The 22959-nt window shown below is 39.7% G+C and overlaps 1 long non-coding RNA gene across 1 annotated transcript in view; it reads left to right on the forward strand.

Moving 5' to 3' along the window:
- The first annotated feature begins 866 nt into the window (after positions 1 to 866).
- Positions 867 to 22959, forward strand: part of LOC132993047 (uncharacterized) — a 329764-nt gene continuing 307671 nt past the window's right edge. Inside the window, exon 1 of the long non-coding RNA XR_009676419.1 lies at positions 867 to 953. This is a non-coding gene — a long non-coding RNA (uncharacterized LOC132993047). The remainder of the gene's footprint in view (positions 954 to 22959) is intronic.

Raw genomic sequence — 22959 nt, forward strand, 5'->3', positions numbered from 1 at the left:
CACCAGGCACATGATAAACAAAACTGGATGCATAGACACATGGCGTCCGCAGGAATTCTGGGCCCCAGGGAAAGATATTTTTTCTCATAGTCCACTGCACAGCTCCTACATTGCACCTTTTGTACATTTTGTGTTTTTTATCTTTATATTTTATATTTTACATTTTTAAATTATATTTTATATATTGTAATATCTTCTTATACTGTATTATTTAAGTTGTTGCTAGTTCTGCTTTATTTCCTTGTTATTTGTTTAGCACCAATACACCAAGTCAAATTCCTTGTATGTGTTAATGTACTTGCCAATAAACCCCGATTCTGATTCTGATAATGTGTCCATCATCACCTCCACAGCACATGCCAACCCTATATATTATAACCACACCTTCCTTGTGCTTATGAGCCATTAAAAACTTTGACGTTCTATAACTTTGTGTTACACCCTGAAAACTGGGGATCAAAAATCACAGACATAGGTATAGACATGTTCTTATTTCAGTTTTGACTAATCATGGCTTCAACTCACTCAGAAAAGTAACCTCAACTCTTTCTTGTCACTCTTGACATGTCAGCAGGTGAGGTCAGCTTTTCCGATGTCAACAATATACCTGATAGTGAGGAAAAATGTTCACTTTATTGTGGTTTGAATTAAATTAAAATAATGAATTAAACTATGTGAAATGTCCACCTTTCTAGAATTTGAATTAGTCTTACAATTGTCTTGAAATATCATGTGGTTTCAATCAGTCCTCAAGATTTTTATTTTTTTTTACCCCTGTGCCGGAAAACATTCTACAGGCGGCTGTGGCTGCTTGGTAGAGTCATTGCCTCTCAACCGGAATGTCAAGGGTTCGATCCCCAGTTGAGCAACATGTCTGATGTGTCTTTGGGCAAGACACTTAACCCAGCATTGCTCCCTCTGCTTCAGTGATGGTGTGTGAATGGATTAGTGTTGTACTACCTATCTCAAATATAGCACTTTGGATAAAAGCCTCTGCTAAGTAAATTGTAACATTGTACTGAAATTAGTGATTAACTCACAATAAATATAAATGATCAGATTCAGACACATTTTTCTTGACCTAAAGATTTGAATAATTCCTCACATTTTTAATGTTCCACCTTCAACACCTGAAATTATAATAGATCATCTCCCCTGACATTAAAAACATCTTATTTTAAAGTACCGCCTGTAGTAAAAAAATAAAAATAAAACTACCTAGTGCCCTTTCCTCCATTGGGGCCCTGTGGTCCCACTTTTTCCCCCGCTTTGGCACCCATGCATGTATAGACTGCATAGTGTGCATCAGTTTCCACAAGAGAATCCACCCTGCCTTCTTAAACTCCATGCATGACCTCTCAGGGAGAACTTAAAACATGGCAGCGATGGAAAATCAAGTTTGATGGTTGATTAATAGATGTAGTCAATTTTGATCTCCTGAGTTGCACATCCCCATGCAGGGTTCCACCAGCTGTTTGACTGACAGCACGAGCCTTCATTAGCACACGGGATAAACACATCACACACAGTACCAGTGAACCTCTATGTAAGCAAACACCGGCACTCTTTGCTAACAATATGCTATTTAGGTTAGCATCCTTCAAAGGCGTGATAAAAGATAGCAAAGATAATCCTCTCTTATCCTCAAAGCTTTGTCATTTAGTCTGTTCCCCATCACAGTGACAATATGAGCCATGGCCCCTTCTCAATGGATTATCCCACATGTTCACTATAGGGGACGAGTAGGCTACTGGGAATTATCTTGTCGTGTTTTCTGTGACCACATCTGTCTGCAACACCACTACATATGGCAGCCTTTGATATATTGACGTACAAATAATACCCTTTTTGTTAGATAGCATACCCCCATTAATTCATACAGTTATTTACCTTCACTACAAAGAGGACAAGGCCCAGGGTTTGTATTACACGGGACTTTTTAATGTTCACTGTTGTATAAATATCAAGGCTGTCAAACAATACCTTTTTTAAATTGGGATTAATAAATTCATTAAAATAGTTAAGCATGGTTAATCACATTTATATTTTCATGTTTGAAATACCGTTATCTTGCATTTCAAAACTTTTATTGACTCCATCAGCCGCACTATTCCTCTCTCCGACCCGGAACCCATCCACATCACTGGCACTGCTCTCTCCTGACCAATAGACAACAGTTCATTAACATCAACAACTGCACCTCCTCCATAGCTCCTCTGTATCAAGGCGTCCTCCAAGGTCCGGTGCTTGGTCCCCTCCTGTTCATCATATACCCGCTTTCGCTTTGTAATATCATCCATCAGCACGGTCTCCGTTTCCAATGTTACGGCGCTGCCAACCAGCTTTACATCTCCGCCAATTCCATCACAGCTGAAACCCACTCCACACTAACAACCTGCCTCACTTAAATAAATAAAAAACATGGATGCATTCCAATTTCCTCACAATTTACCATGACAAATTCAATATAAACATCTGCCCAAAATCCTTTTCTAAATCCACTCAAAACTTCAACCTCACGATTGACAACTCCACCCTATCCCCATCATATCCACAATCTTGGAATCATTTTTGACAACAACCTCTCCTTTGATTGCCTCGTCACCCAGTTCTGCAAGTAAACTTGATATATATTTTTTTCCAACAAATTTAACATGCATAACATCATCTTGAAATTCTGTATATGGTATTAGGGTGATAAACACAAATGAGCATGTGCAGATGGAGAATGCAGAAACAAACCCACAGGCTAAACAACTTCTCTCATCTATGTGCTGAGCTGCATTTATATTCAAGTACCACCACCCTTGAGCACAAATCAAGGTTTACTGTATATTTAATTTGAAATTTGCATTTAGTACAGTTCAAAAAGCAGACTGGAACTCCGCCCATTTAACACATAAGTATCAGCTTAATGGTCTTGAAGAGTTATGTCCAAGCAGGTGTACAATGCCTTGAGTTATTTTTTAATTCGACATGGACTTGAGCTTGTATAGCACCTTTCTAGTTTTCTGACTACTCAAAGTGCTTTTACAATGCATGTCACACCTACATATTCACACCCAAAGTGACCATCAGTATTAACTAATCCATTCATACACATGCATACACTGCCGGTACATACTAAGCAGCCCAAGGACACATTGGATATGTGGCTGCAGGAGCTTGGGATCGAACTGGAGAATTGAGCTGGAGAATAAGAAACAAGAAAGCCTCCATAACCAAATAAGGTTGTTGTGTCTAAACGCATTTGACCCTGGGAGACGTTATTGAGTTGCCATGGTGAAAGGTATTTCCAACACTTTGGAAATGAGTTTGGCCCACGAGTAAATAAGGACATGTCAGCCTAATTTGTTCCATTTTGACCTTTCTTTTTTTTTATATGCCTCTTGTGAGCCCATCAACTTTATGGAAGTGCATGCAATGCTTCAAGTAATAATGCAGGGCCCAACATAGCTCATTGTTGTGAAAAATACTGAAACAAATTTGCAGTTCTTTAAAGTTTTATGTTTTTATTTCAAAAAGTCTAGTAGCACATAGCTTTTGGGGGCCCTGGGGCAGTTGAGCATTTTGCCTGGTTAGTAATCCAGCCTGTTACTCATGTTTGCTGCTGGTACTTATTTATTTTGCATGAATGATCTCACAAATTCATCTAATTGACTCTGTCCATCTTTTCTCAATATTATGCTTTTAGATGCAGTTTGTGAAACTCAAAAACTTACAGCAATGCTGTACAGATATTCAACATTTAAAACTCAGTTTATCTGCTCCTGTGGTTTTCTACTAAATAATTTTATTAAAGTTGCAGCAATGTGCTGAGTTTAACATTTTAGCTATTATTCCACATCTGCAAATCTGCCTCTTCTTATTTTTCCATTCTTTATGAGTGACCCTTCTTATTTCTATGGAGAGCCATGAATGGTGGCTTTTACTCCAGAATGAGATTCCTAATTAAGCCTTTTGCATGATTTTAAGTGGCATTCAGTTTCTGGTTTGCTGATCTCTGTCTCATGCCAGAAATAATTAAATCCTGCAAGAACTTCTGCACAATCTGGCAAACCTCACCCTGTGGCTGAAAGTCGGAAAGTAATATGCTGTGTCATTGGTATTGATCAACAACCACATCAACTCCTGCAGACATTTTATGGTCATTTTCTGCTATGAGGCATGAAAAGTTGCACTCATTGCCCTTGCCGCACACAATTCACCCCTCAGTTCATCATGTGAATTCACCCAAATATCCTGCAGCCCAATATTTGAAAACCACAGGAGTGTTTCCACATTCACTCTAACACCCAGGGCATTTCTTGTTTCTCATTCTCATTCCCGCTGTTGTGAACCTTGTCTCTCTAGCAGGTGGAAAGTAGCTCTGCTGTCTCCATTCACTCTTAGTTTGTATTCCGGTGGTCATGCAGGGTAGCATAAGCTTGTTCTTGTCTACGGCAAAAGCGGAGGAGGTTTTAATGCCAGGGGATAGAACTGGCAGTGACAGAATCTCCCCAATGACTCTTTATGGAGTCTTCCTGAAAAACAAAGTCAATAAGGCTTGGGACGCCGAGCCATGGTTATTGATTATCTGTCTCCGACTATGAAGCGGGGGGGGGGGGGGGGGGGGGGATGCAGCAGAAGGAGTGAGTGTGAGGCACAGTAAGGGATTTGAGGAGAGAGAGCAAGTGATAAGAGGAGAAAACAGAGAGAGGGACGGAGGATGTTTTTGATGCTTTTGGAATTCACAGACATCAGTTGGACGCAGGTGCTTGAGGGGGAAGCCTGCTGCTGTTTTCGGTTATGATCGTGGGAGAATCACAGAGGAGTCAGGCTGGTTCAAACCAGAGCAATGTACAGACAGTGCTTAACACTGCAGTCCCAAAATAATATGGGAGCAATGTGCTGTGCACCCTTACATATCTGTATGATGAAACCACAGCTGTCTGGTAAGAATTATTAAATGTTTATCCTCATACTGTTAACATCATTACATAACTCTAATTCAATAAAACCAATTCAGTATGGTTGCTCAGTTATACAGCCATTATAGCCACCACAGCTGAACAGACAAAGCATGAAGTAAAGTGATCTTTTAAGGTGCAGTTCTCTTAATGGCCTCTAAGTGCTTACCTAATGGGGAAATAAATGTAAGGCAGTATACATACATGGAAAGGCAAGGAAACAGAAGATGGCATCTTAATACAAGTATGGAAAGGCTTAGACATTTAAAACTAATGAGCAATTACATCTCCAATCAAACATTGAGTAATGAAAGACCTATACAATAAATTAAGATTTAGTTAAATGAAATGGTAAACATCAATGAAGCTTGAATTAAATTAAATATGTAAAACTAAAACTGCAGTGTTGATTACAGTGCAGTTTTAAGTTTTATGTAACCCCCTAGTACAATAAGGATAAAAAAGTGCCATATAGGTGAATCAATCAAAGGGTAACCAGGTGTCCAGCTTGGTGCGGAACTGCACTCCATTTTCACCACTTGTCCCATGTCCTGCAGATTAGGGCAATGTCCGGCATTTCATTGGCTCTTGCTTTCTGAAGTGCATGATAGTCCCCTTAAAACCTGGCTTTTATCCAATGGCTGTGTAGAAAGCAAGAGGCTAGGATTTCAGACTGTTTCATATGTAAATCAATCAGTCCACATGTGGGGTAAAGGGCTCGCCAACCTGCCACCATCTTTGTTGCCTATGTTACGCCCCTCTGCCTCAAAACAAAGACACATGTTATCGGGATGCACTTTTTGGCAAAATATGATGGAAACGATGACAAAGAGAGAAGATGCAGCTACAACAAAGTCTAGCAAAGTACTTACTCTTGGTTAAAGCCAGTGGAGGGCGGTCCCCAGAAAATGTTTTGCAACATTTGCACGTTTTTTTTTTTTAAATCATGAATGGAGGAAAATACCACTTATGTCATACTGCATGCAGGATGCACCAGAAGGCCTGGCTCTTATAGAATATTGTTGCTCTTTAGATACATTCCTCTTGAAACCAAACAAGGATTGCCCAATGGATAAGGTAACAGCAGCTGAAATTATTAACATTCACCATGCTGTGCAGCACTCACAATCATACTGGTCAGCAGACTGTTGCTCTGGTACTTCTAGCCTCAGATGTACTTGCACATTGCCTCTGTGGAGATTTGCACAACCTATTTAGTGTGTGCAACAAAACATGCAGTGGTAAAGTTTTGTTGTTTTTATTATTATTATTGTTATTAGTAGTAGTAGTAATTAGCAATTTATTGAACATGTTAAGATAATACAAACACAAAATAAAAAGGAAAAAAAACAAAAAACAAACAAACAAACTGGATCCTCAGGATCCATAGCAACAAATACATAACTCAAATAATATAGTTCATGTTCAAAAGGGATAGGAAGAAGTGAAAAACTTTTCTGTTGTTAATATTTATTAGCTAATGGTTTCAACAGAAGTGTTTTTTTCATTGTGTTATTTTGACATTATAACAATATCTAAACTTCCTCTCTGCATTGTGGTAACATGTCCTACATTGTCTCGCACAAACATTCTCTTTGTCCCACATTTGGCCTGATGGCACGTAGTCGACTTACAGGAGAACAACAGGGTGTTAAACTTTAAAAAAGCGAGGGGTTTGGACGCATTTAATATTAGGAAGTTGGTTTCATCGGTTTGCATGCTGCATAAAGATAACAGGAGCTTCACCCAATTCAGTTCTGACTCAAGAAAAGGCCCAATTGGGTTTAAATGTTTAAGCAGGTAGGAAATGTATTGTGTTTTAAGACTACTGATGGATAAATATTTCATCAGCAGCTCTGAAAAATTCTTGGAACTGGAAGTCTGTAAAGATTTAAGAACAGAGGAGACATGCTCAGTTCAGTTGCTCTCTTCATACTATCTGACGGCTGCATTCTGTGACGTTCATTGGTCATCATTTGAAGAAGACGTTTCTGGTAATCGTGTGTGATGATGAAACATGAGACCTATGCTCATTGCTATTTGTGTGATGGTATAAAATACTAATCAGTTGTTGCTTTGATGAGGCTGCCGTCCTTAGAAAGATAAAACTTTCTTATTTGATTATGGCCTTTATAGTTAAGGGATTAAGATGATACATTACTCAAATGAATTCTTCCATGCTGCAAAGTTGGAAAAACATGTTGGCATTGGTGGCTAATTTTACCTAATGTATGTCCAGTAGGAAGGAATGTCAGACTGCTGTGATGGCTCCACCTCTTCTCTTGACATGGCTTTTTCAATAAGCACAGATATAGTTGTGAGATGACTCTACTAATAGAACTCCTTGAGTGATATCAAAGTCCCTCTGGGTCATGTCCAAAAGACCTGTCTTGACCTCCTGTCAAGCACTTTCACTTTACCCCAAGAAGTAACTCCATTGTTGAAAAATGAAGCCAATGTGGAGGTGCAAAAAAGCTGCAGTTCCTCTAGTATCCACTTGAGGCATGAGATACTGTTTGTTGTTGTTTTCATCTGAATAGCCCATGTGTTTATTGGTACACAATGTACAGGGGTTGATTTCTTAAGGAATGACTGATCTGACCAACAAGGTCGCTGGAAGGTTTAAGGCCGGCCCCGCCTCACTGCCACTTAGCTTGTAACTGGTTGATTGAAAGTTAATTTGAGACGGCAACCAATCTGCTGTAACGTCTCAATGTGCTCCTTGTAACTGTTTTTCCTGTTTTATTGTGTCACCCATCTTCTCCTCATGCTTTTGAGGCTTTAATTTGTGACATGTCAGTCTAATTTGGTAGATGATTATCTACCCTGCCTCTAATTACTTTCACCTGTTGGTCATTACCTGGCAGCCCAAGATAATGTCGTTGGCCTTCCAACATAACGGTGCCGGTTCTTTTTTTGTCCCCCATGTTGAGGGATCCAGCAGTTTCTTTTAGCGTATATGTGTTTGGTTCTCAGAGTTATCAGTGAGATTGTTCTACCTTTAAGTTGTTGAATTACGAAGAAAATGGAATGCTTTGGAAGATGTCAATTTCTTTTTATTATACATTTTTAGAGGCACACTTCCTTATTGTATAGATACAGACACCACAGACCAATAATAAAAGATGTTTACAATTCTGTTGGTTCTCTACATGTTTGATTTATTTCCTCTTCAGATGTGTCTGTGTCATTTGTTTGGCTATAGATATGGAGTGGAAACCCATCCTATCCATATAAATAGTACTGTGCTGTTCAGATTTCTTTGTGCTTCCCATATCCACTACAGAAAAATAATTCACAAGAGTTTTGCCTTGTTCCCAATCCATACAGTAAATGTTGCTAAGGTTGAAGTTATAGGAAACCACTTCAAGGTTGGTGCAAATTGGTTTATCAAGAAAAACTGGACTGAAGGTACGAGACAGGATGTCAATAATTATTGGGTGTGCATCCCCTCCTGCTGTTTTCTTGCAGTATCCCTCTTTGATGCATTAATTATTAAATGACTGAGCAGGATTTGAAGGATTTCAAAGATATTCCTGAGTTGCATGTTATTTGTGACTTTATATCATCCATGTTGATGTTGAAGACATTTATGGTACACTTTCTATGGCTGGCCAGTAGGTGGCAGTGTATGGGATAACTTACTAACATCAACTGAAGTGGCTGATGTGAAACCAGTCCATCAAAACCCATCTATATTTAGCATTTTGTAAAATAAAAACAGCTATTGAATAGCTGTCTACTGTTCTGACCAGTGTGCCTGAAGGGGTTTACTATAAATCTTTACATGCTGTTGATGCTCAGATACAACTGAAGTAATGTGCATGCTCACATGATGTCCTTGTTCATGATGTTGACATATAAAACTAACGACCATTACGATCCATTTTCTGCTTAAACATTCTCCAGTAGAGACACCGTGTTTGATTGGCTGGTGACTTTATAAATGTGCAGTGTATAAAAATGAGCAGTGATAGCTCAGTACAGCAGAGGTCAACTTGAAACAGCACTGCATCTTGATTTTTATTCTTGGAAAATCAGGACCAACAACCCAGGACCAATATAAAAAGAAGCCAAAACTCTAAAACTTTTGATGTTTTTGGCTCAACCTCTGTTGTCATGGACCACACAGAAACAAAAAAAGGAGAATACAGGAGTTCTTTATTTGGTCGTCTACTTTAATTTCATCCGGGTGATGTTTGCACACGGTTAGTATAAATGGAGAAACTATGGCCGGCCAATATTCCTCACTTTACAAGAGAAATAAGAAATCTATTTATTGTAAAGTTTGGTCAAAATCTAATTTAAAAAAAACCCAATACAGGACTCTGTAGTTTGACCATTTAATGTGTTCTGTGTTTGATCACTTGCAGGGGCTTTGGTGCATAGTCAGCAGCTCACCAGCATTACCCACCATTTTTCCTCTTTATTTCCCATTACTGGAAGTATTCTCTGAGCTGTTCTCACTACAAAAGAAACCTCTATGTTGTGAACTATAGTCATCAGCAACTTTTGCTGGAGCAAACAGAACTACTTTTGGAAGAGAAAATGAAATAAAATCAGACTGAATAACAGCTTCTACCAATCTCCTCCTAAACATCAGGATATTTAAAATGAACCATATAAAGACTCAAAACAGGAATGAATGTGTTAACTTGTTTTTTTTTTCCACTGTTAAGGTTAAATTGTTATTCCATACCACCATCAGCACTGCACATTGTTGCTCTCAAGCTGTCAATCAGCTGACAGCCACAGGAAGAAATGGAAGTGTCAGTGAGGGAATAATCCCTCCCAACCTGTCACCTCAAAGACTCTTGTCACATGCGTCACTTCTTATTCGCCATGTTTCTCGGTGAGCCCGGGCAGCAGGTAATTTACTTTTGACACTGTCAAATTGTTATCCTTTGAGATGATGAAATGAGTGAATGCTAAGCAGTCCAATTACAAACAGCACGCACTGCGATATGATTGGAGCAGGGGTGTCAAGTAGAAAAACAGGAGGAAGAAATTAGATGTACATTAAAATTCTGGACACTCAGTCTCAGCGAGATGCAAGCTCACCAATCGACAGGTTTCATCTTAATCCAGATGACCAGCTGAACTCATTGTGCCTCCACTGTGACTGTATCTAACAGTCAGAGTGGAAGCTTGAGGCCAGGCTCTGATAACTCATAACTCACGTGGTGATGTGCAAGCCCCGACGTGGCTCCAATCCTGCGGGAGTCTTGGTAGGCTCTGATTAGAAAAAAGCAGACGACCTCTCATTCCTGAAGATCTGAAGAGGGGAGGGGGGGGGGGGAGCTTCCACTGCCCACGACGTGTGAAATAAGAGTCAGGTGAGATCAAAAAGGCGAGCTGATCTGAAGAGAGACAATATAGAGGAAAAGGGGGTGGTATACTAGCGACAGGAAGTGCTTTTCCCCACCGATGCCCCAGTTGATTAATCTGAAGCAGCAAGTTCACGAGTGTGGGTGTGACTTCATAAGTGTGAGATGTATAACAACCAAAGAGAAGAAAAGTGTAAGACGGGACGATAGGCGTGAATGCTGGCTGTACAGTCTTGAACTGAACAATGTGATTAGTGTTTGTTGTTGAGTACTGAAGCTTGAAGCTGACGTGCAAATGTGCATACATTTGATTGATTTAGGACTTAGTTAGGGAATTATTAATGGTTATCTAACCCACTACGCTGCTACTCTAGTCAATGATTAATCCCAGGGGGGTCTAGATCAGTTTCCATTTTGGTATACAGAGGACACCTTGCTGATGAAAAGATGTCAAACTCGTGTACAAAACTCAAAGGGTGTCGCCATTCCTGCTTGCCAGTTTTCCAATTTTCCTATCAAATTTACTGGATGTAGCTGAAGCTAAGTTATTTAGTCAAAACTGAGACAAACTCTACTTTAAATGTTTGATGAAAGTTACCTTTCAAAAACATCTATATGCCAAAATTGCAATCTTGTCATAGTGACACCTACTGGTGACATTGTAAGCCTTGTGAGGCAGGGCTAAGTTTGTTAATGTTTATACAAGTTACAAAAAAAATCAAGACACTGTGACTGTGACCCCATCCCAACATGCACCTCACCCTGCATGACATATGTAAACATGTGAGGGCCCGTTTAAGCTGCTTGGAGCCCTAGTTCATATTGATTTCAAAGTATAGCACAAGTGTTTAAAGGATATTGCAGGGGAAATAATTGACTTCAAATGATTGCTAGATGGAGAGATAGATATGATTGCTTTTTTTATTTAAGGTGCTATATGCTGGTTTGATGTGGACTATGCAGTCAAACCAGTTCCATCTCCTATCAGAGCATCATTTCTACATTTGCACTGGTAAGCATTTTCTTGTTGACATTCATGAAAAAAACCTTCACTCTTTGCTGTCCTTGCATCTGTGCTCCTCTGAGACCTGACCTTTCACTAACAAGTTAAGTAATACACCGGGGAGTTTCTCAGAATGGGAAAAGCAATATTTCTCCCCCAATGAACCATTATAAGGCCAGGCTTAGAAAGAGCTTTAGCATGCAGTTCAATTTATTCGTATTTCATAAAGAGCTGCAGTGGGGGGGAGAGCCTTGCAGGATGAAAAAAAAAAATACTCATGCAGCTTGATCCGAGGCTTCAGCACAGCGGGGATCAGAAACAAAGAAGCCAGAACACTTCGGAGGGAAGGTTTTTTTCTGCTTGGTTTTGTTTGATGAACTCTGTGACCACATATTCAACTGCAAAAAGGAATCTTTAAACATGCATTATATTGTACTAAGACGTATGTTTTTAGAGGTCTCAGGCAGAAACCCAACAATCCCACCCATTGAGACACATGGAAAAAATGCTGCAGAGTTACTTAGCCGGTGTAAAGCATGAGTATAGTAAAGTGTAAAAAAAATAAAATGTTTTATCTAACCTTCTATATGCCTTACTGTGTGTTTAAAAAATCAAATGGGAAAGGCTTTGTGGATGTGTACTAATTAATGCATGAAGTGTTCAGCGACGTGTTTCAGTCATCTGTCTCATGCATGTCTGACGAAGCACATATACTTCACTTCTAATCAGTCAACCTGCCAACGCAGGCAGCTTAAAAAGACATATTTCCAGACTTCCTGTTTGCTTTCTTCTTTTTTGGCATGCTACTACAGTGATTGTGTTTTGGGCTTCCGAGCGCTGCTGAGTTCCATGACTGAGATCATCCTGAGCAAAAAAGACAGAGCATTTAAAGGACCTGTATGTTTGGAATTTAGCTGCATCCTGGGTTAAAGGTGTCCTCTCGGGAATTAATGAAATACCTACACTAAAAAATACAATCTACTTATAACAGCACCCCTTATCTCCCATCCTGTTTATGTTCCCACTGTGTCACATGACAATGCTTCATCACTACCCTCACGTCTTCATGTGATGTTTTCACAAATCAAGGAATTCCTTAAAACTTTCCTGAACTTTGGGGTTCAGCTGCATTTGTGAACACAAACAGCCACATTTCCCCCAGACTTTTTGCATCTTGTGAAAACCTCTCGACCCAGGGAAATATTCACGCTGTGTGAATAAGCAATGGATAGGACTTTGACCTTTGGCTGAGAGAGATAAACGTGACACCAACAGTAAATGTCACCCTAGTTTTTGAACTAACCAATCAACCACATGATGTTTATGCCAATCCTCAATCATGATTTTTTTGTGTGTAAACGTGAATCACTTGTTACACAGTAAGTAAGCAGCCAACCTTGGTACAAACACAGATGGCCACAGATGGTCTTTCTGGGCTTCTGAAGGAACATGGCAGTCGTTGTGGAGTAGACTCAGGTCCATCCATTGATATAATCTCAGTCTAAGGATACTAAAATACAACAGTTCTTATTCTCATGTAAATATTCAATGATATTCAACTTTTATATTAATTTTCTGCCAGCATTTCAGACATTATATCCTTCTATTTGGTAAATGTGTCCTTTAAAGGAGAAACATGTAACTCTGACACCTAGCGTATAGAATAGGTACTGCAGTCCAAATTAAAAAAACATGGTAGAGAGCTGTAGACCCCCCCATATTGGTCTTGAAACCTTCTGCGTTCGAACCACTTTTTCAAAAGCATCTCCAATATTGATCCAACAGTTTCTGGTTGTGCAACTAATTTGAAAATGCTGACGCCTTTTAGGTCGGGTAGAATGAGTTTGCTTTCCTGCTTCCATCGTTGCAACACCTGTTGGTTTGCTGTTTGCCTGGCAAATTGAGGGGCGTCCAAAACGGCCGTTTAGGGTTGCCTTAAATTCCCCTAACTTTTTTGGTCAAAACAAAAAACGACCATTCAGGGCCAGAATCAAAACTTAGAGGGGGAACATACTGGCTCAGAGAAGACAGACCTTCAACATAGCATGTTTCCTTAATGTCTGACGATGTAAGGTCATTTTATCATTTAATTCAGTAGATATCTTTCATATTGGTCCTTTTTGTTGCTGCTGCCCTCTGCTTTAGATCCCTCTCTTGATGTATGGTATGCTAAAAGATGCAACACTGATCTGAACTCTGAACTTCAAAAAATGTCTGTGTGCTATTTCAGTTCTAGAAAGTAACACTTGGTTACCTTCTAATGCTAGTATGTTAGCTTGACATGCTAACCATTCTCAGCTCATATAATAAGAAGATAAACACATTTTTAAATGTAGTCCCTTTCACTTTTATCAGGCTGCAGCAGCTCGTCATGGCTGCATTATGTTTCTGTGTTTGGGGTGGTTGAAGCAAGCAGCCAATTAAATTGTATTGTCCCTGTCAGATATTATCATTTGTTGTGTTATACTACAATAGACAAAAGGCACAACAACTTCAAATACTGAATAATGGCCAATATTCCATGTTTGCCCATGATGCCTTCTTCCACCATCCCCTCAGTGTTGTTGACTCACAGATTAACTTGGTAAACACAGAGACAGCCTAAGCCAGTGATAGCTCATTGACTTTTAAATACTCTGCTCATTAGAGCTTCTTATTTGCCATTTTGAGACCACTCCAACTGCTTTATTGAATAATCGACTGCTTTATTGAATAATCGACTGCTTTATTGAATAATCGACAGCCCTCTGATGAGTGTCTGGTTGACCTTTTGATAAATGACTTGCGTAGCAGAGCTAAGTAGCATCATTAAGGATATACATTCACACCAATACTTCCACGTCTGGTGGTGCTGTTCTTTTGGGATGTCTGTAAATAGCACATGTTCGCTGCAGCAACGTTGCATCTTCCTTGGATTTCCCGCTGTGAGCCAAAATTAAACTTTCCTCTACATTTGTCCCAGTTCTGTCAAGAAATGCTGAACTTCCATAAGAGAGCATTTTGCCTGAAGCTACCAGTTTTATAAAAAACCCTGAATGTGACCTGCTCCTACTAGTTTGATGAATACTTGACACACTTATTTGAGAAACACTGCTATGTTATGCATCATTGGAAACTGGTGGAAGGAACGCTAGCTTTATATTTCTTTTGTAGAGCATAAAGACACAAGTACACACCTAGTAGCACAAGTACATCCACAGCACTAAGCTACGCTACGCTGCAGACTGCTGTGGAATAACACTTCACCATAACAGAACTCGATGTCCTGCGGTCCCCCGTGGCTCGCAAGCAGCACAGTTTTTCCCAGCATGCACCATTAACGCTCAGTTGCGGGGGGACTTGTTTCTGATGGTTCCTGCAGAAATGGGAGAATAAAGATAGATGCACAATTCACCATCTAATGTGAGCCATTAGGTCTGTCAATCAATAATTTAATATAACGCTTTAAGAAAGAAGGAATTCAAGAACAGCAGGATTCCAGAGTTCATAAGAAGTTTATGTAAGAGACTGCTGAATAGATTTTCTCTCTCCCACATACTTGTTTTCACATTTTCAAACGTACCGTAGACACTGGTGACTATGCTGGATATTTTAATATTTAACATTGTTGCAAAGTCTAATAAAGTTCATGTTTTATAATCTGTTGTAGCTGTGGTGACGGTTAAACCTTACATAACTCACCATCCTGACACGCAATCTCCACATAGTCCGTGCATGCTGTGTTCCATCAGCGCCACGGTTTTGTTGTGTCTGACGGCGTGCGTCCTTCCCCACTGGGTCCGTTTCTGGAGTGTGAACGCGGTCATGAGCAGCTGTACTCATGAGTTCATTATGTCACAGGAGAGCTACATGATCACACGGGAATAAAGAGAAAAACGTACAAACAAAATGTTGCTTTGTTGATATAATGATAGAATATATGATCAGGAGTCTGTATAGTGTTTTAAATCTGATATTGACCTGATGCTTTGTGCGTTTCCTTGTCTGACTTCCTGTCCGAGTCTGTACAGCGTGACGCGTCTTTGCAGCAAGCTCTGCTGAAAACAGCCTCTTTGCATATTTGTTCCAGTGCAGAGACAGACCGCGGTGCTCTCTGTGGAAACAGGAGCATGTGGCAACGAATGGCAGCGTACAGTAGTGCATGGCGCTGACCGACCGCGGAGCGCATGGAGTATGTGGAAAATGCATTTCATTTGTTATTCTGCATGACCGTTATGCTGATACAGGAAGTTGATGAACTCAAAGTAACGCAAGTAATGAGACAATTGTCTGATTAGTAACGGTCATGTGATCACTGAAGTAATCAACAGAAATGTCTTATATTACTGCTTTAATTACAGTGTTACCCCGAATAGTCTGATTGAATGTAGTGTTCCTTACCCTGCCAGCTTCATTGAACAAAGTCCAATCCAGCTAACACACAAGTGTAAAGGTCATGTCTGAGGAATCCTCAGCTTCTCTGTTCTGCTTACCTGTACTGTATATATCGCTCAACATGCTGACTGGACAGAATACGAATGCAAAGCCACTCCTCTTTATCTATTATTCCTCTTATTAGCCACAGCTCTCCTTTACCAAACCAGGTATACCCAGTATGTTACAAACACTATTTGTGTGTCACAGTTGTGGGCAGCAGTGAATGATGAGTATACCTCACTCTGATGAGGAAACTCAAAAGTGAGGAGGTCATTGTGGTGGATGTGATTCGACTAAGACACAGAGTAAGAATCTCATCACAAAGCCAGTATTTTTTTTTTTAAATCAATTCACAATTTATTCCAAACATTGAAGTGTGTACCTTATTTTAAGATTACACTGTTAAGGTCTATTTACCATAACCACGATTGGACCCGTTGTAACTGTACCACTACCATTATCATTATCTTTTTGGATAATACATGTTATTTCATGCAGGCATCAATCAGTCAGCTGAGACATTTATCAACCCCACTATGAATAATTACTTTAATGTATACCAAAAAAGAGGAAAGATTCTGATTAATTTCCCCTTTTCAAAAGACAAATGGAGAAAATCATACAAAAATGTCCAGGGTATTGTCTATTGTCCAATTACCTGCTGGTGACCTTGAACACCCATTTGCAGTTATTCAAAGTGAACAAATAAAGATGTCAGAGGGACCTTTTGGTGCAATTATATGCCTTTGACGTCAATAATGACCCATCTGAAGTGCAGCGTGCTTTCCTTTTTGAGTCTCTGCAGCAGCCTTGTAAGATTATATTCGATTAAACACACTTGTTTTGTCCCGTAGGGAACATTTGCCTTGGGCTATAGTGCAAAAGAAACATACAGCCTAGTACAGATTGATGCAACATACAAGCAAATACACATGTATGACTGGGAACGAATTACAACTCTCCTCTCTGATCTCCTGGTTCTCTGACTTATCCTTGCTGTGTGTGTCAACAGATTTCACAGGTATTCCAGAGGGATTACAGGCATGTGTCAGGGGTATACCTTCAAAGCACAGGAAGTCTAGGTAGCTTTACTCAGACCTGAGCTGTATCTGTCTGAAAGACACTCTCCTAAACTCCTGATACTGTCAGAGGGGACATATAGATGTGACTGCTGCAGGCAGATTACTGGATACACACTGTCTAGTTAGTGACAGTTATCCATCATGTCTTTAAGAGTTATGTTACTGTTTTGTTTCATGTGAATCTTTGTCGATCTTGCACACTTTTAGGTCCTGGAAAATTTTGGAGAACATAACTGTTCTCAATAATGACACAGTTGTGTGTGTGACTTCTACCGTGGTAACTCAAAGTTTCAGATTTGCAATTCTTAAAGAAGAGCTTGACCCTAGTTTCAGACTGGATGCATGTTGCATGCGTGCATGCTGTACAAAGGCTGCATTTTTATTTCAGCGTTCAAGTCAGAGCTTACACACTGCAGGCATGAGCAGCACATCTCACACTCAGGTCTCGCCTATAATGCGTCGAAAACCGAGAGAATAAGAGAGGCTCGCCTATTTCCACCACGAGCTGCATGCAGTATTGGGCCAAACTTTGCAGTTAAATGATGCATAGAGAGCCAACTGACATTAAAGTCAATATTTATGTCTACATAGGTATGTGACGGGCATGAAAACAAAGTATGATTAAACTTCTGGTGTAATTTAATTTAAGTAAAAGTCCAGTGTAGCATGTCTATGGAAAAAACTCCTCTTGTTTGTACAGAATGCTTTTATTCTGAAAATGTACCATGACGGATGTTTGTTAATTCCAGTAACTAGAGGCAACTTACTGGGTTCCCTGCAAAACGCATGCCACTGAAAAAAGGACAAACTAAGTCAAATCACTGTTAGCCTATCACAATAATAATAACGCTATCTCTCTTCTTCCGTACTCCACCCTCCCGTTTTTGTGTTTCTCTCTTTCTCTCTTTCTCTCTCGCTCAGCTTGCTGTCGTTTTTTTGCTGAAGCCTGTACAGAAAAATTAATGACTCGTTTGTAATGTAAATAAAATTGTTTTCTGAAAAGCCCTATAAGCGAAACTTGTATAAAGACACTCTAAACAATCCATTAATGTGACAAATAGACTTGTGAGGTGCAGAGTGATTAATAGGCTGTTTACTTGATGTATATTAATTGATTATGAATAGATATATTTGGTTATAACAGATAAGCCATGTTATGCCGAAGCTTTACAAGTGCATTTGTAGTCCTTGAAGTGCTGCACCTGCCGTGTTTTGCTTGTTCAGGAGACAGTAGTGAACCACCTGTTGCCTGCTTTAGAATTATCTGTGTGAGTTTGTAGAATATTTTAAGTATGAGTGAGAACTACAGTGAAAGCTGAGATTTATTGAATCGTTTTAAGTTAGAAATGTAATGCACATTCAGTAGACCCAGATGTCTGATATTTATGCAGACACGCTGAGTTGATGTGCTTATGTCTCTGTATTTCCAGACAACAGAGTTAAAAAAATGCACGCCTGGAAGTCCATTTTTTGTCCAAGTCTGGAACACATAAAAACTTCCTGTTAAGTTACCACTTAGACATTTATGACAATGTGTCCTCAAATAACCAAATATTGAGCACTACTGTAATTACCGCAATATCTGCTACAGTGTCTTCTAGCTGCAGGCTAATGATGCACTGAACAGCGCTGAACATCAGCCATATGGAGCTGCAGTTGTGAATCCTGATGTCTCTATCTGTGACACTGAGACAAACTGTGACACTGCTTCCTGTGCGATTTTTCATTAGTGATCATGATGCTGCAAACAGGAATGGATCATTAGTTATTTGTATGTCGATCATTATTTCTCAGTGCTTTTTGCCTGAAAGATGCATTGTGGGAAAATAGAGATAAATTAAAACAACATTAAACACAAACTTGAGTTACGGTTTATTTAGATGTGTTTGATTGGCTGTCATTGCAATGTTCTCAACCATCTTCTCTTCCTAGAAAAGCAAAGAGTGGTAACAATTCATCATATGAATTTTAGATAATGTGGTTATTTATTTTCTGGTGAGTCAAACGGTTTAGAATGCAATATATTTAGTTTAGTGCTGCACTGTGGTGTGATGATGAATGAGCAATGTTACTTCACAGTAAGGAGGTTCCTGGTTCAAATCCCATGTTGAGTGTGCATGTTGTCTCTGTGCATATGTGGGTTCTCTCCAGGTACTCCGACCCCCTCCCACAGTCCAAAGACATGCTTGATAGGTGAATTTGTGACTCTAAATTTCGATATATTCATCTCATTTGTATAGGGCGCTTACAGAGAATATGAATAAATTAGCCGGTTTAAGGTAAAAGTACCAATATTTAACTCTGACACCTAGTGTTTAAAATTGGTACTGCAGTCCAATTTTATAGCATTGGAGAGTGCTGAAGCCAGCACTTGAACATAGCATTTTTCCTAAATGTCTGATCATATAGTAAGGACATTTTATGATTGACTTCAGTAGATATTTTACAGATTGGACCATTGAGGTTTAAAGTAAGTTTAGCTTTCTTACCAACTTTTTTACACAATGTTGTGTTCTGTGTGTCTTGGTTAGTTTTGCCAGTTTGTACACTAAAAATGCCATATGTTGTTTTTGTAGAAGTTAAACATTTCTATTCTTCAGATGTGTTAATGGTGATGCTTAGAAATCTGTTTCTGGTTTTAAATCAAATCTGATGAAATACTGTTTGAACAACCGCATCATTTTGGCTTTACTGTTTTTTGAATCAGCACAGTCTGATTCACAATGACACTATGAAACAGAGATGTACCTGCAGGAAAGGAAAACGACTGGAAATACATAAAAGAGAGAACACAGACTAAATCCATCTCATGAGAAAACAAACACACTGGTTCAAATTCATTTCCATGCTTATTTTCCTCCGAGGGATCTATGTGAAAGCACCAGAATAACACTGAATTGTCATTGGTCTCTGTCCAATTTCCGCACTGGTAAAGGCAAAGAGAAAAAAAACAACAATACATAACCAGAGGATGACTACATACCTGGCAGATAGTCCTGAGAAAATATCATTTCAGTTAATACAATTTCTGGACGGAGCTTATTTCCTGGACCATTTACGACTTGAAAGTGCGCCATAAAATATTCATAATGCTTGTTGTTGGGAAAGAAAATCTCCTTCCCCAATTACCGAGGCAATTTTTATGCATGAGATTTGCAAACAAGTTTACCTCATGGGCCTGTCTGCTACAGTTGGATGCAATGATTTAGTCTCATTCATCATCCCGAGCAGCTGGATGACACGCAGGGTGGAGGCAGCTGTGTTGTGGACGGGAGCCACCGAGAGAAATGGTTTCAAGGTTACACACACTCCCGCTGCTGTATTTACGGAGTGATATTTACACAATGTTTTACAAAGAGGTGAGCTGAGGTGAGCCGCTGAGATGCATCACGCCGTGCTTCAGATGTCACACTGAGCGACATTATGCTGTGCTCACTGTTTGAGCTACAGCTCAGACACGAATCAATACATAACATCGCTTTCTCTTCAAAATCAAGCCTTGGTAAATGTTTATTTTTCATGTTCCAACTTCTAGTCGGGCAGCTTTGTCTCTTTTAGTTTAGGAATATTCCCCAAATTCTTTAGATGATCCATTGACTTGTGCTTAGATATACTGGAACACAGTGCAACATACATTTGTTATAATATATATCTTTCTAATGTTGTTCATATTGTTTCTAACACTGAGATTTATTCATCTTAGAAAATGTGATAGTAAGGCAGGCTTGGACTTTGGCTATTTCTTTGAGGCAGGACACATGATGCTGTGTGGTAAGCATCGATGGAGAGGGCCTGGGTTTCCACTGTAAAGGGTTTCAAAAAGTTCTGAACGAGACATCTTATTTTAAAAATGACGGCTGCCACTGCTGCTTGCTGCTCAGATGCACGACAGATCATGTCGTATTTGGGAGTCCATCTGGTGACACAGTGATTTATTAGTCTTTCTTTCTTCAAGCCAAGGAGCTCCTGCTTTTTCTCATGGGAGGCAGCTGTACGATGGAGACTTTACAAAAAGAGCCGTCTGATGACAGCCGAATCATTGCTTTCACCTCCATCCCATTGCGTACTGCCAGGTTTAGAGTATGGACCCAACAGGGTACATTAATGAGCCCTTAATTGTGAATGGCGTTTACATAGTTCAGAGCGTTGTACGTGGTATCGGCCGTGACTGCTTCATGAGGAATGTCGAAGTCATCTGGCATGCCTCCAATGCTTCCTGCAACATGGACAGCTGTGTGGCTTCCTCTCAGCTCCTCAGTGCACAGAACATAATTATCATGTTCCCATGAGTCAGAAACAGAGTGAGCCATGACTGTCAGGTAAGCACGAGTGGCCAGTGATGTCCACTCGTCTGTGGTAAGAGAGGGAATCTTATCCTTTAATATAGTCTTTATGTTTCCTGTGTGGCATCAGAAAGTTTTACAATGTGACTCAAGATAGTGGTGGGGTATGGATATGTGTATCTTGACTCCAGTTCCATCTTTACATCCTGAAACAACACCAATACACCAGCAATATTACCGGTTATGGCCTTTTTCCGAGATTCCTGGCAAGCGGCCGGCCGAAAATAGGCAGTCATACTGGGTTGAACACATTCATCTACATTGTAGAATTCAAAATACTCTAACATAGCACTTCTCATATATTTTCACGTTGTGATTGTCCGCTCAGGATGGTGTTGCTTGCACACATCCTCCATTTTAATAGAAAAAACAACTTAACTTTCTCGATTAACTGAGGTCAAAAGTGCATGCAACAGTCCAGTTATGGTGACAGACTTATCGGTACAAAACCTACAAGTTTACAACTGTGTTTCATCAGTCTTGTAAAAACACATTTGTATATTTCATGTGTAAAATAACACAAAGTATTTGCTAGTCTGTCTCCCTCCTCCCCTCTAACAATCAGCTAACAGAGCTCCTCGATCAAGTGATGTGATTGGTCAGGGGGTCTCTGAAAACTTGTCTCTCATCTGATCATATCTTTCTACTCCTGTAAGAAGTTAACGACCAAAACAGAGTTAACCCTGAAGTTTCCTCGCTAACTACAAACCCTGCTTCGTAGTACAGGCCCCTGGTGAATAGCACCCCCATGTTATGATCAGGATCAGTTTTTTTATATTGTGACTCCATAAGTTAAAAGAGTCTTATGATCCAGTTATTATTCCAGAGGCCAGAATTTTAATTTTAACATATTTTGGGTACTCTCAGTTATACAAAAATCTGAAAGCATCGTCAGGTCTGTGATCAGAAAAATGTAAGTTGATTTGGAATGTGAACTACTGCAATATGGAAAACTTAAAGATAAGAAGATTGAACACAGAAATCCTTGATTTCTTTTTTTCAATGTACTGCATGTTTACTGATAAGACCACCTGCCAGGGCGGTGTGATGTTTTAGCTGAGTGAAGATAAGAGTTTATGCAAGTTGCCTCTAGCTGGTGCTCATAGGACGGAGCTATCGACTGCAGACAGAGGGGATTTCAGTGCCAAGTCTCCCATCATATATTGGGTGAACAAAAGGTCAGAAGTCTTGCAGTAGTCCTTGAGTTTGGACGAGAAGTTGGAGGTGCTGAAAGAAAAATCGATGGAGGTGGAAAGGTGTTGATGCAAGATGAGGCACGCGGTGATTGGATATTTGAAAACTGAACGTCTCCCTGAAGGTGAAGGTTTAGCTCAGGTTATTCTCAGTTATTTCCCTCAACATACTTGTGAGATCATGGAGGTAATGCTCGAGTTAGATCAATCTTTAAGTTTAAGTTTTTTTGCAGCATACTCTTCGGGTTAACTTTATTGATTATATTTTAAAGTGATGGTTGGAAACCTTTTGTTTCAAGTAACTATGCAGAATAAGGCTTTACTACAATTGTCACCTTAGCAGGACGTTTGTTAAAAAGAGACCGACTGACCAATCACATCACTTGATCGAGGAGCTCTGTGAGCTGATTGTTAGACGGGAGGAGGGAGAAAGACTAGCAAATACTTTGTCTTTCCCATGTTATTTTACCGATTAATTATACAAATAACAACATGAAAATATCTGAGAAGCGCTGTCGTCAACGAGGACAAATCTGCGGTCCCACCTGATGGCTTCCAACCCACATGAGGCGGCGGAGAAGGCACCGCAGTTTAGTGGTGGAAAGTCAAGTGTTCAACCCGTATTTTTTCGACCTGCCCCTTGCCA

This window comes from Labrus mixtus, chromosome 18 (assembly GCF_963584025.1).
Source record: "Labrus mixtus chromosome 18, fLabMix1.1, whole genome shotgun sequence".
In the NCBI taxonomy this organism is placed as follows: domain Eukaryota; kingdom Metazoa; phylum Chordata; class Actinopteri; order Labriformes; family Labridae; genus Labrus; species Labrus mixtus.